General features: G+C 44.3%; 1 protein-coding gene across 1 annotated transcript in view; it reads right to left on the reverse strand.

Annotated features, from left to right (window-relative positions):
- Positions 1–13,785, reverse strand: part of LOC141172985 (B-cell receptor CD22-like) — a 92,542-nt gene that overhangs the window by 56,104 nt on the left and 22,653 nt on the right. The gene's annotated exons all lie outside the window — the stretch shown is intronic.

Raw genomic sequence — 13,785 nt, forward strand, 5'->3', positions numbered from 1 at the left:
ATATAATATGATACTAATAATATAAATATTAGTATTATTAATATAACATCAAATACATATTAATATTTATTAATGGTCCAGATGAATTACACCCCAGAGTACTGAAGGAGATCGTAGAAGAAATTTTAGAACCACTCTCCATAATCTTTGAAAATTCTTGGAGAACAGGAGAAGTCCCAGAAGACTGGAGAAGAGAAAATGTTGTTCCTATCTTCAAAACGGGGAAGAAGGTGGACCCAGGGATCTATAGGCCGTTAAGTCTGGCTTCTATACCAGGAAATATTTTTGAACAAATTATTAAACAACATGTATGTAAGTACCTGGATAAGAATGAAGTGATTAACCAGAGTCAGCATGGGTTTGTAACTAACAAGTCATGTCAGACAAACTTAATTTCCTTCTATGACAGAATCATTGACTGGGTGGATCAGGGAAATTCTGTAGATATAGTATATCTTGACTTCAGCAAAGCATTTGACAAAGTATCTCACACCATCCTTATTGAAAAAATTACCAAGTATGGAATGGACAAGGCAACTGTTAGGTGGATTCATAACTGGCTTAGTGATCGGAATCAAAGAGTGGTCGTAAATGGCTTCACATCCAGTTGGATGAATGTCTCAAGTGGGGTACCACAGGGCTCTGTCCAGGGACCTGTATTGTTCAACATCTTTATCAATGATTAAGATGAAGGAATTGAGGGTAAACTGATTAAATTTGCTGATGACACAAAGCTAGGAGGGATAGCTAATACTAGAGAAGAGAGAGAGAGGATTCAAAAAGACCTAAATAAACTGGAGCAGTGGGCAGTAACTAACAGAATGGTTTTTAACAGGGAAAAATGCAAAGTGCTACATCTGGGCAATAAAAATGAAAAAAGCATATACAAAATGGGAGGAGTAAAGCTAAGCAACAGTACATATGAAAAAGACTTAGGTATACTAATAGATCATAGACTGAACATGAGTTAACAGTGTGATGCAGCAGCAAAAAAGGCAAATACAATTCTGGGATGTATTAACAGAAGCATACAGTCTAGATCACGTGAAGTCATTATCGGTCTTTACTCCTCTTTGGTCAGACCTCATCTGGAATACTGCGTCCAGTTCTGGGCACCACATTTTAAAAAAGACATTGACAAACTGGAGCAAGTTCAGAGAAGAGCGACCAGAATGGTGACCGGTCTGTAAACCCTGTCCTATGAGGAACGGTTGCAGGATTTGGGAATGTTTAGCTTGCAAAAAAGAAGACTGAGAGGAGACTTAATAGCTGTCTACAAGTATCTCAAGGGCTGTCACATTGTAGAAGGATCATCTTTATTCTCATTTGCACAAGGAAAGACTAGAAGCAATGGGATGAAACTGAATGGGAGGAGATACAGATTAGATATTAGAAAAAACTTTTTGACAGTGAGGGTGATCAATGAGTGGAACAGGCTGCCAAGAAAGGTGGTGAGTTCCCCTTCAATGGACGTCTTCAAACAGAGGCTTTACAGATATCTGTCTGAGATGATTTAGAGAATCCTGCTTTGAGCAGGGTGTTGGACCAGATGACCCAGGAGTTCCCCTCCAACTCTACCATTCTATGATTATTTAATTATTAATTGAATATTACATGTATTATTATTTACATCATTAAATATTAATATTAAACAACAATATAATATAATATTATATTATATATTATGATACCAATAGTATCAATGTTAGTATTATTAATATAACATCACATTTATATTAATATTTATTAATTGTAAATAGATATATGACATATTAAACATGAATTCAATTAATTATTAATCAAATAGTAAATGTATTATTAATGCTAAATATTGATTTTAAATCATATCATTTTAAATTATATAATATTGTACTATGAATATGAATATTAATTATTCAAAAAATATTAATTGCTATTAAGAATGATAATACAGCAAATAAATATCTATATAAACGATTAACTAAATATGAAATAATTATTATTAAATAAATATTAATTTCATTAATAATTATTGCAACTGTTAAATAATAAATTATTAAAATAGATATACCAACTATTAGATTATATCCTTATATAAATAAATTATCAGTTTATGAGACCTTATAAACCTATTGTTAGCACTAATAAACAAGACTTAGCAGTCCTAGAAGTAGATTTACTATAAAACCTGCATATTTCGATCCGTTAAAGACGTTTCAACTAAGAGATGGACGGTATTTTAGGGTATATTTTGTAGGGATTAGGATTGACATTTAGAAGAGAAGGATGAGAGAATTGATTCTAAACCAATAAAATGTATTTAGTGTTTTCTAACATTTTTGAGTGAATTTGATTTTTCCCACCTTCAGCAAAATGATGGCCAGTTGGTTACCATTTGGCTTGATTCTTATGCGCCAGGAATAGGAAAACAGTAAAAGTCATATATAACTCCTCACTCGTCTCTGCCTATTTATCACTGGGCTGGTCCTCAACTCGCTCCCTGAGGTACCTTCTTAGTAGTGTTGAGCCACCCCCGTAGTGTTCGAGTTCGGTTCGGTTCGTCGAACACCCGTGTGTTCGCCGAACTGTTCGTCGAACTGTTCGTCGAACACCTTCGAACACCGTTAAAACCAATGGCAGGCAAACAAAAACACATAGAAACACATAGAAAACGCCTTCAAAGGTGTCCAAAAGCTGACAAACTGCTCATAAGACATAACTAACACATGGAAAAGTGACAAGTACATATAGTCATGCGAAAATAAAAGAGGTGGAGGAGTAAAAGGAGGGGGAGACACAGATATAGGCATGTCATCCCCTTCTAAAATACAAAAAGTGAGAAGCCGACACGGCCAGTCCGCTCCTGCCCGTGCCACCTCCGTGTCGCCGGGTTTGTGCCAGAGCCGCGGTGAACCCTGATGGCCAGCCCCCCTCTCCCAATACTGGTGCCTGTCTGCTGGTGGGTCGAGCGAGCCCCCCTGTGGTGGAGGCAGCTCTAAGCTTTTTAATTTAAATTGTCTCTCTAATTTGAATGAATACACTTTAAATCCATTTACAAGGATCTATTGGAGGGCAAGTCTCATGCCAGCAGCCGCGTAATTCCAGCTCCAGTAGCGTCCACTAAAGCTGCTGCAGTTAAAAAGCTTTTATAAGGATCTAGCTTGGCTGTCCACCGCAAGGCATCCTACTGCCAGTCCCAGCCCCTATGCCTTGGGGTGCCTCCTGATGCTCTTCACTGAGTATCCCATGGTCCCGAAGCATTTCCTTTGAAAAAATTAAGTGTCTAAACTACAGGTGGTGTAGCTTGCTTAACAGCCGGGATAATCCGCTGACTAGCAGACACTGCTACTAGGCACAAAGTATTTCCTGGGCTAGATGCAATTAAAAATTTGTAATTAGATACACTCGTTGGATGCTGAGAAAGCATTCCATAGAGTCTCCTGGCACGCCATATATGATTCTCTTAAAAAGCTTGGGGTAGGGGTCTAGGGGACCCTTTTATAGCCAAAATCACGGCCCTGTATCACAATACGTCACCTAGGCTGAAGATAAATGGAATTGTAGCACCCTGAGGGCTCGGTTGCTACAGAGGTATTGCACCTCACCCAGAGCTGTGATATCTCACTCTCAGGTAAGGATGGAGTGTGGATCAGGACCCGACACCTGCATGCATTACACCACATTGCCGTGGGGCAGGGCGACCAATATGCCTCTGAGATGGGCACGACAGTCCCTGTCCCTGGCTGGAGTGGGGGGAGGGAACACTGAGGAATGGGAACCCTGTAGTGCAGGAGCAGGGAGGAAGCAGTTCCTGGGTGCATTGAGAAGGGAGTATAAAAGGTGGGCACCATCTTAGTTCAGTGCAGAGAAGTCTGAGCAGAAGTGGCAGGGAGCAGGAGCTCTGCATGAGCTCTGCTCCGGAGGCGGGCCTAGTAACAGAGGCCCAGGCCTGGAAGAGGGAGAAGGAAGGAAGAGGAGTGGAGAAGGCTCCAGGAACGAGGAATGAAGGGATCCCAGGGGTGCGGACGGGCGAGTCGCCACCGCACGCCCGAATCCACCTGCGTGGAGGGGTCAGGCCAAAGGGGGAGACCGGTCCCCGAAACTAGTGGAGGCAGGAAACGACCCTCAGCTAGAAACCGGAGGCTGTGACATTTTATGTGGCGCAGCCCCTCGCTACACCCGCTAGGAAGGCACCACATAGGGTCAGGGAAACTGGCGCCAAGTTTACCAAGAGGAGGCCCGAGGCAGCCGGACAGAAGGGTTGGTAAGAAAGGCCAGACAAAGGACACACAAAGGGGGTCCTGTGAAGCGCTCCAAAGTTATCTGGGAGTTGTCTGAGCCCCTCACCTGGTGAGCACAGTACGACGTGGGCAGCCGTTACCTGCAGACGTGGTCTGGATAATAAGAACTGTGAGTAAAGGCCCTGGACTGCATCACTGACTCCGTGTCGTTACTGTTGCTGCCCTGCACCATCACCCCCATCCTCCGCATACACTGCCCTGAGGCTATACTCCTCCCGTGGGGAGTTATGCTACGCTCTGCTGCACCCACAACACCTGCCTCAGCGGTCTGCCCTGCAGCGGCGGTTCACTCTGACCGCAATCCACGGGTGGCGTAGTCAGACATTTAAACATCAAAACCACATAAATAGTTCCGCCACTGGTTTGACCACCCTGAGCCACGGAACCGGGTCGCTGCCACGAAGACTACAACCACCAGCATCCACCAAAAAGGGTCCGGCTCCGGGTGTCCCAAGGCCCAGGGGGTGCATCAGAACATTTTCATCACCTTTCACAATCACCAATGGGACAAGGCAGGGATGTCCTCTGTCCCCTCTCTTATACATCCTAGTGACGGAGCACCTGCTCTCATCGATTCGCCATAACCCCAATATTAGGTGGATTGAGGTGGGAGGCACCGAGTACAAGTGCTCTCTATTTGCTGATGATGTCCTAGTATATATCACTCAATCACATATATCCATCCATGCTGTTATGGCTGAAATAGATCACTTTGTTACATGGTCAAATTTTAAAATCAATGCAGCGAAGTCTGAGGCCCTCGATGTCTCCCTCCCCAAATCCATATAGGATTCCATCCAGTCCAACTTTCCCTTTGCCTGGCCCTCACAGGGTATCAAATACTTAGGAATTCCTATTCATAGAGACCTCTCCCATCTATGTTATCTTAATTTTGGGCCCTTTATTGAACAACTCCATACAGACCACGGTTGGCAAGTTAGAACTGTAAGATTCACTACGTGAACCACTGGTGTTTTGTGGAAAAGCACATGTACACTGCGTTCCAAATTATTATGCAAAAAGGTTTTAGGAGTGATAAGGGAAGAATTTGTTTGTTTGTCAGTTAAACTCATTGATGGTGATGTGTGTCAGGGCTCTTTATATCACTGTAAGCAATTGCAGACACCTGTGCTAATTAGTTTGGCAGGTGTGTCCAATGAAAGGCAAGACTACTTAAGAAGGCTGTCTCACATTATTAAGCAGCCTACATTTTCTGCCAAAATGGGAAAGAAAAAGGATGTGTCGGCTGCTGAGAAGCAACAAATTGTGGAGTGTTTAGGTCAAGGCATGACTACAATCAACATTGTGCGATGATCAGGATGAAGTGTTTTGGCAATCAAGAAGTATGTAGCTGATTCACAGTACACACGTGTGCGTGCTGATAAGGGCAAATTGAGGACTCTTTCCTACAGGCAATTACATCAGGTTGAAAGAGCAGCGGCAAAAAAGCCTTGTCATAGCAGCAGACAAGTTTATGAAGCTGCTTGTGCCTCCAACGTCCCCCGAACAACAAGATGCAGGGTCCTTCAGAGGTTTGCAGCTGTGCATACGCCATCCTGTTGACCTCCTCTATCCACTTCAAACAAGCAGAAACGGCTCCAGTGGGCCAAACATTACATGAAGACTGATTTCAAAACTGTTTTGTTCACGGATGAGTGCCGTGCAGCGCTCGATGGTCCAGATGGATGGAGTGGAGGATGGCTGGTTGATGGACACCCCACGCAAACACGGCTACAGCGCCAACAAGGAGGAGGTGGAGTAATGTTTTGGGCTGGAATCATGGGGAGAGAGATTGTCGGCCCCTTTAGGATCCCTGAAGGCGCTAAAGATGAACTCCATAATGTATGTGGATTTTCTCAAACAGCACTTCCTGCCATGGTTCAAGAAGAAGAACCAAGATCATTTTTCTGCATGATAATGCACCATCTCATGCTGCACATAAAACATCTGCATCTCTGGCTGATATGGGCATAAAAGGGGACAAACTTATGGTGTGACCCCCATGCTCCCCTGACCTGTACCCCATTCAGAACCTTTGGAGCATCATTAAAAGGAGTGTCTATGATGGCGGGAGGCAGTTCACATCTAAGCAACAGCTCTGGGAGGGTATTCTGTCCTCATGCAAAACAATTGAAGCAGAAACCATCCAAAACCTGACAAATTCAATGGACGAGAGAGTTCAGAAGCTCCTTTCGAATAAGGGGTCCTATGTGAAAATGTAACATCACCTAGAATAAGTTTTGAGTTGAAAACTGTTTGATTTCAGTTTCTAACAACCTGCTAATGCTTATAATTTCAAAAATGACCATTTTTTTGGTCTTTATTAAAATGAAAAGGTTGATCGAAAAGTTTGGGGGATCTAAGAGTGTGGCAACCCAGTAGTCATGATTACTTCGAATTCTGACAATATGAGGGTCATGCTGCAGGTAGTGCAGCAAGAAGGCACTTATGTGTCTTGCGCATCTCGGAGCCCCAAAATTATTTTCCGGGCTAGATGCAGCTAAAAATTATTATTAATTTTAAATCTGGTGAAGCTTTAGTATAGATGGCCTAATAGGATCAGTGCTGCACACTGCTACAAAGCCCAAATTATTTTCCAGCCAAGATACAGATAAACATGATTAGTAATTTGAAAGCTTAAAACGGTTGGTAGGGTGATTTTAACCAATCATCAAGCTTTTACTCTCCCCAGGATGACACAGGGGTAGAAAAGTCGTTTCGGATCCATGATTTGTTCTTCTTTATGAACGTGAGTCTGTCTACATTGTCAGTGGAGAGCCGCGTGCGCTTATCTGTCAGCACACTACCAGCAGCGCTGAACACACGTTCAGACAGAACGCTGGCTGCGGGGCATGACAAGATCTCCAAGGCGTAAGTGGCTAGCTCCGGCCATTTATCCAGATTGGAAGCCCAAAAAGAGCAAGGGTCCAGTGACACAGTCGTGGCTTCAATGTTTACTTGGAGATACTCCTGTACCATCGTCTCTAGGCGTTGACTATGTGTCAGACTTCTTGTCTCCTGTGGCCTTGCAAAGGATGGGCTAAAAAAGTGGTGAAATGATTCCGCAAAATTGATGTTACCAGCAGATACTGTGGTTCTGTTACGGTTTGAGTGCTGAACACTTGACGGCCCCACGGTTGGCAAGTTGGAACTGAGAGATTTACTACGTGCACCACTGGTATTTTGTGGAAAAGCACATGTAAGATTCTGCAACAGTCTCTGCTGATACTCCTGCATGCGTGCATCCCTTTCTATGGCAGGAATAATTTCTGCAAATTTACTTTTGTACCGGGGATCTAACAGTGTGGCAACCCAGTAGTCAGGATTATTTCTAATTCTCACAATTCGAGGGTCATGTTGCAGGTACTGCTGCAAGAAGGCACTCATGTGTGTTGCGCATCCAGGAGCACCAAGTCCCTGTTGTGTTGGTGGCGAGGTAACAATCATGCTTCCTTCCTCTGTCCTCTCCCCCCAACCTCGCACAACAGAAATGTGATCAAGGTCTCCCTCATCTGATGAGTCTTCCATCAGTTCGTCCTCCACTTCTTCCTGGGCTCCTGCACCTTCCTCACTAGTTTGGCTGCTACCATGCGCCCTGGTAAAACCATCTCCCCCACCCTCACATGCCTGCCGCCTTGGTGCTGCCGACCGTCTGGACCTTGCAGATGTTAGCCCTTCCGCATACAACTCCTCCTGCTCTACTTCCTCCACCTCCTCTTGTGCCACCACCTGACTCCGAATTCTGTTTAACATGTGCTCCAGCATGTAAATCACCGGAATAGTCATGCTGATAATGGCATCGTCAGCACTAAACATCTTTGTCGCCATTTCAAAACTGTGCAGAAAGGTGCATAGGTCCCTGATCTGAGACCACTCCACCAGCGTTATTTGCCCCACCTCTGAATCTCGTTGGCCCAGGCTATACATCAGAACGTATTGCACCAGGGCTTATCGGTGCTGCCACAGTCGCTGCAACATGTGCAGAGTTGAATTCCACCGGGTAGGCACATCGCATTTTAGCCGGTGAAGTGGCAGGCCCAACGACTTCTGTAGAGATGTAAGTCGCTGAGCTGCGGGATGCGAACGGCGGAAGTGAGCACACAGCGACCGTGCCCTCTGCAGAAGGCCATCTAGTTTGGGATAGTGGGCTAAAAATTGCTGGACAACCAGGTTTAACATGTGAGCCATACAAGGCACGTGTGTGACATTGCCCCGGCGAAGGGCCGCACCCAGGTTTGCAGCATTGTCGCACACGGCCTTCCCTGGTTTCAGGTCCAGTGGAGACAACCATTCATGAAATTGGTTCTCCAGAGCTGACCACAACTCCTCAGCTGTGTGACTCACATTTCCCAGACATTTCAATGTAAAAACCGCCTGATGACATTGAGCCCTACTGCCAGCATAGTAAGGAGGTGTGCAGGATCCCTTCTGCGCAGTTAGAAAGCTTGTGGCATGACCAGACAGGCTTTGGGTGCAGGTGGAAGACCGAGAGGAGGTTGAGGAGGCAGAAGCAGTGGAGGAACTTTGACATAAAGAGGATTGACTCACAACTCGTGGGGACGGCAAGACTTGGACAGCAGCCCCTTGTCCTGCTGTCACCATAGTTACCCAGTGCCCAGTCAGCGACATGTAACGCCCCTGTCCATGCCTACTCGTCCAAGTGTCTGTGGTGAAATGCACCCTGTCACACACAGAGTTTCTCAAACAAGCGGTGATGTTGTGCGACATGCTGGTGGAGAGCAGGCACACCTTTCTTTGAGAAGTAGTGCCGACTGGGCATCTGGTACTGGGGCACTGCGACGGACATAAGGTCTCGAAAATCCTCTGTGTCCACCAGGCGGAAAGGCAGCATTTCTGTAGCCAAGAGCTTGCAGATGGTGAAATTCAACCTCTTAGCTTTCTCATGGCTAGGAGGAAATGGTCTTTTATTTGTCCACATCTGAGGGACCGAGGGCTGGCTATTGTGCTTAGACGGGGTTGATAAGGGTGTCCCCGGCAAACTGCCGGTCTGTGAGGAAGATGCAGGCGGACATGTTAGGTTGCCTTGATCCAAAGGTGGTGCTATCGATGTCGGACAGCGCTCAACACCAGCTGGTGTTACCACCTCCAAAGAAAATGATGACCTGCCAATCACGCTGGCTGTTGCGGGTAAAGAGGTGGCAGGTCTGCGCCCCAAAACAGGTGTGACTGCTGTCCCCCCAGTCACAGAGGATGAAGAGGCCGTGGATGCACAAGATATGGCAGACGGTGGTTGGCCCGGCCGGCTAGGCCGCATTGTAGCACACTGAGCTTCCCACTGCAACTTATGCTTCATGTCCATGTGCCGGTTCATGCATGAAGTACTCAAACTATGTATTTTTTGGCCTCTACTTAGCTTTTGCTGACAAATGTTACAGATAACACCAGCTGGGTCATCTTTATCGATCTGAAAAAATGCCCAGGCTATGCAAGGCTTAGCACCCATGCGACCTGAAGAGCCACCACGACTTGTGGTGAGAGGCAGAGTTGTGTTTGAGGATGCAGTTGTTGACGTGCTTCCAGTACTACGTCTCTGTCCAGGAAGGCGCAACCTGACCTCGTCGTCACTAGCATCTTCCTCCACCTCCTCTGCTGACCTCATCTCTTGGCTGACTGTGGGTTGACAGTAAGTGGGATCTCCAACCTCATCATCATCACCCTGTGCGTTATCACACCCGTCGTCCTCAGAGCCAACCTGTTCCTGCCCTGACAAAAAACTAAAGTTGTCGCTCCAATCAGGTATTTGAGTCTTATCATCGTCTTCCTCATTGTCTCCACCAACAGGAGTTACAGTTTGGGAATGAGGGTCTACATTATGGTCAGAACCTTCTGCGTCTGGTCCTGGATCCGACTCATAAAGATTCTGGGCATCAGTGCAGATCATTTCCTCGTCTGGATTCACAGAAGCGCTGGAGTCGACCTCTGATTCCCAGGCTATAGTATGAGTAAACAGCTCTGCAGACTCAACCATCTGTTCTACCTCATACTCAGACGGGCAGCTGGAGATTTGGGAGCTGTGAGGAAGCAAGTGCGATTGGGATGACACCTTTGAGGACTGGAGAGTTTGTGATGTTGAAGTTGATGTGGAGGAGAGCCCACTTAAAGGAGCACTTGATATCCGTTGAAGCACCTGCTGTTTTTGTGCCTCATCTGGATTTTGTAGCGATTGGCATGGCCGTAAGAAAGGGATCTTATCACATTGTCCGCTAAAAGAAGTAGACATTTTAGTTTGGCTGGAAGATGGTCTTTCTTCTGCAGATGTTACTGTTGATTTAACACCTACCCCACGGACACAACCTTTTTTCCCCTTCCCAACACGCCTATTCCCCTTTCCACCAGCAGCAGGCCTTTTTCCACTCATTTTGGTGGTTAATTAATTCACAACTCTGGATTTGTTTGCACAAAAAAACAATGGATGGGAACCGAGCAGAGCTGAGTGGCCAAACTGTGGTATTAGGCCAAAACTATTGGCTGGGTTAGATGCAGAAAAAAATTATATTCAATTTGCAACCTGATGGAGGTCAGTATAGATGGATTAATAGAACAAGTCCCACACACAGCTAGAAGCCCAATATTTTTTCAGACGTAGATGCAGAAAAAAATATATTCAGTTTGCAACCTGATGGAGGTCAGTATAGATGGACTAATACAACAAGTCCCACACACAGCTAGAAGCCCAATATTTTTTCAGAGGTAGATGCAGAAAAAAATATATTCAGTTTGCAACCTGATGGAGGTCTGTATAGATGGATTAATAGAACAAGTCCCACACACAGCTAGAAGCCCAATATTTTTTCAGAGGTAGATGCAGAAAAAAATATATTCAGTTTGCAACCTGATGGAGGTCTGTATAGATGGATTAATAGAACAAGTCCCACACACAGCTAGAAGCCCAATATTTTTTCAGAGGTAGATGCAGAAAAAAATATATTCAGTTTGCAACCTGATGGAGGTCTGTATAGATGGATTAATAGAACAAGTCCCACACACAGCTAGAAGCCCAATATTTTTTCAGAGGTAGATGCAGAAAAAAATATATTCAGTTTGCAACCTGATGGAGGTCTGTATAGATGGATTAATAGAACAAGTCCCACACACAGCTAGAAGCCCAATATTTTTTCAGAGGTAGATGCAGAAAAAAATATATTCAGTTTGCAACCTGATGGAGGTCAGTATAGATGGACTAATACAACAAGTCCCACACACAGCTAGAAGCCCAATATTTTTTCAGAGGTAGATGCAGAAAAAATATATTCAGTTTGCAACCTGATGGAGGTCAGTATAGATGGACTAATACAACAAGTCCCACACACAGCTAGAAGCCGAATATTTTTTCAGAGGTAGATGCAGAAAAAAATATATTCAGTTTGCAACCTGATGGAGGTCTGTATAGATGAATTAATAGAACCAGTCCCACACACAGCTAGAAGCCCAATATTTTTTCAGAGGTAGATGCAGAAAAAAATATATTCAGTTTGCAACCTGATGGAGGTCTGTATAGATGGATTAATAGAACAAGTCCCACACACAGCTAGAAGCCCAATATTTTTTCAGAGGTAGATGCAGAAAAAAATATATTCAGTTTGCAACCTGATGGAGGTCAGTATAGATGGACTAATACAACAAGTCCCACACACAGCTAGAAGCCCAATATTTTTTCAGAGGTAGATGCAGAAAAAAATATATTTAGTTTGCAACCTGATGGAGGTCAGTATAGATGGACTAATACAACAATTCCCACACACAGCTAGAAGCCCAATATTTTTTCAAAGGTAGATGCAGAAAAAAATATATTCAGTTTGCAACCTGATGGAGGTCTGTATAGATGGATTAATAGAACAAGTCCCACACACAGCTAGAAGCCCAATATTTTTTCAGAGGTAGATGCAGAAAAAAATCTATTCAGTTTGCAACCTGATGGAGGTCTGTATAGATGGATTAATAGAACAAGTCCCACACACAGCTAGAAGCCCAATATTTTTTCAGAGCTAGATGCAGAAAAAATTTATATTCAATTTGCAACCTGATGGAGGTCAGTATAGATGGACTAATAGAATGATGCTATGCCCAAAAGATTTTACTTCACTAGGTGCAGTAAAAAAATTGGTATTCTATACACAGGTGGTATATCTTGCAACACAGATAGGCTACTCCACTGACTAACACACTCTGCAATAGGCCAAAAAGGATTAGCTTTACTAGATTCAGCCAAATGCTGTGAAAAAAACTTGCACAGCACTGGCACAGACCTGCCTGGCAAAAACTGATAGGAACTGATGTAACCTAGTTCTGAAAAGGACTCCAATTACAATTAGTCTTTACTCCCACAATCTATCTATTTAAGAGCACAGACCTGCCTGATAAAAGTCGTAGGAAATGCTGTAACCTAGTCCTTAAAAGGACTGCAATCACAACTATTCCCTAGTCCCAAGCTATCTGTAGATTTGTGCGAATATTGGCTTGAAATTAACAAGGTATAGCGCACACAGCAACAGCGGTGCCGTCTAACACGCAGCTGCAGCAGTGAGAAAATGGTGGCGACGGGGAAAATGGCTTGGTCTTATAGGGCAAGGACATGTGACATACACTGCCAATGACACATGCCCTTGCTTGTGTGAAAAAAAGCACATCGCTCCGTGTGTGCGCTGCTGATAGGCTGACAGATTGCACCTCCCCACTGCAAATGTGGGAAAGAGAAAAAAAAATGGAGATCTTCATTGTTCCTGCAGAGATCCATCCCCTGCCCCTCCCCCCACCCCGCTGTACACTCAAACTGCGTATTAACATTAATTTTCATCATTACTGAGAAAAAATCCAGTTATGATTTTGGTGCACGAACAGTTATCGAACATAACCTCGAACAGCCGAATTTTTCTCAAATTGTTCGTGTTCGCCGAACGGCTCGAACACCGCCCAAAACAGCTCGAATTTGAGATTGGCGAACAGTTCGAGTAGAACAACGCTCATCTCTACTTCTTAGCTCCGACGCTGGTCCCATCTTTGCTCTTTACTGGTATTTCCGGTGGCGGCTAAGCCTATAATCATGTTCTGACATTATGGCATGCACCACACAATTTGACTTCATGGGGTGACGCATGTTCTTGATGTCACCAAAGATGAAAAAAAGAAGAGTAAACCAAAACCAGAGCAGAGAGGGAGCTCTAAGAATCCAGTGAAGGACCTATGAGAACAAGTGAGGGGCTGAGTATAATTTTCTATTGTTCTTTAGCCCCAATTCCGGACCACATTTATTGAGCTTTGTGGTCTGGAAACTCAAAGCACAATCATTTTTCATTTTTTATTTACATCAATGGGGGTTTATATAGGCATAAAAAAATTGGATCAAATTTCTAGGACAAATTGGATGGAATCTGACAAAACTCAAATTTTGGCAAATTTGCTCATCTCTAACAAACCTAGACAGATAGACAAAGCATGCTGATTTTGTTCACTTCTCCTCCCCCCCAAAAAATAAAAAAAAACAATC

This window comes from Phyllobates terribilis, unplaced genomic scaffold (genome assembly GCF_046119375.1).
Source record: "Phyllobates terribilis strain yellow unplaced genomic scaffold, ASM4611937v1 Scaffold_12__6_contigs__length_324123572, whole genome shotgun sequence".
In the NCBI taxonomy this organism is placed as follows: Eukaryota; Metazoa; Chordata; class Amphibia; order Anura; family Dendrobatidae; genus Phyllobates; species Phyllobates terribilis.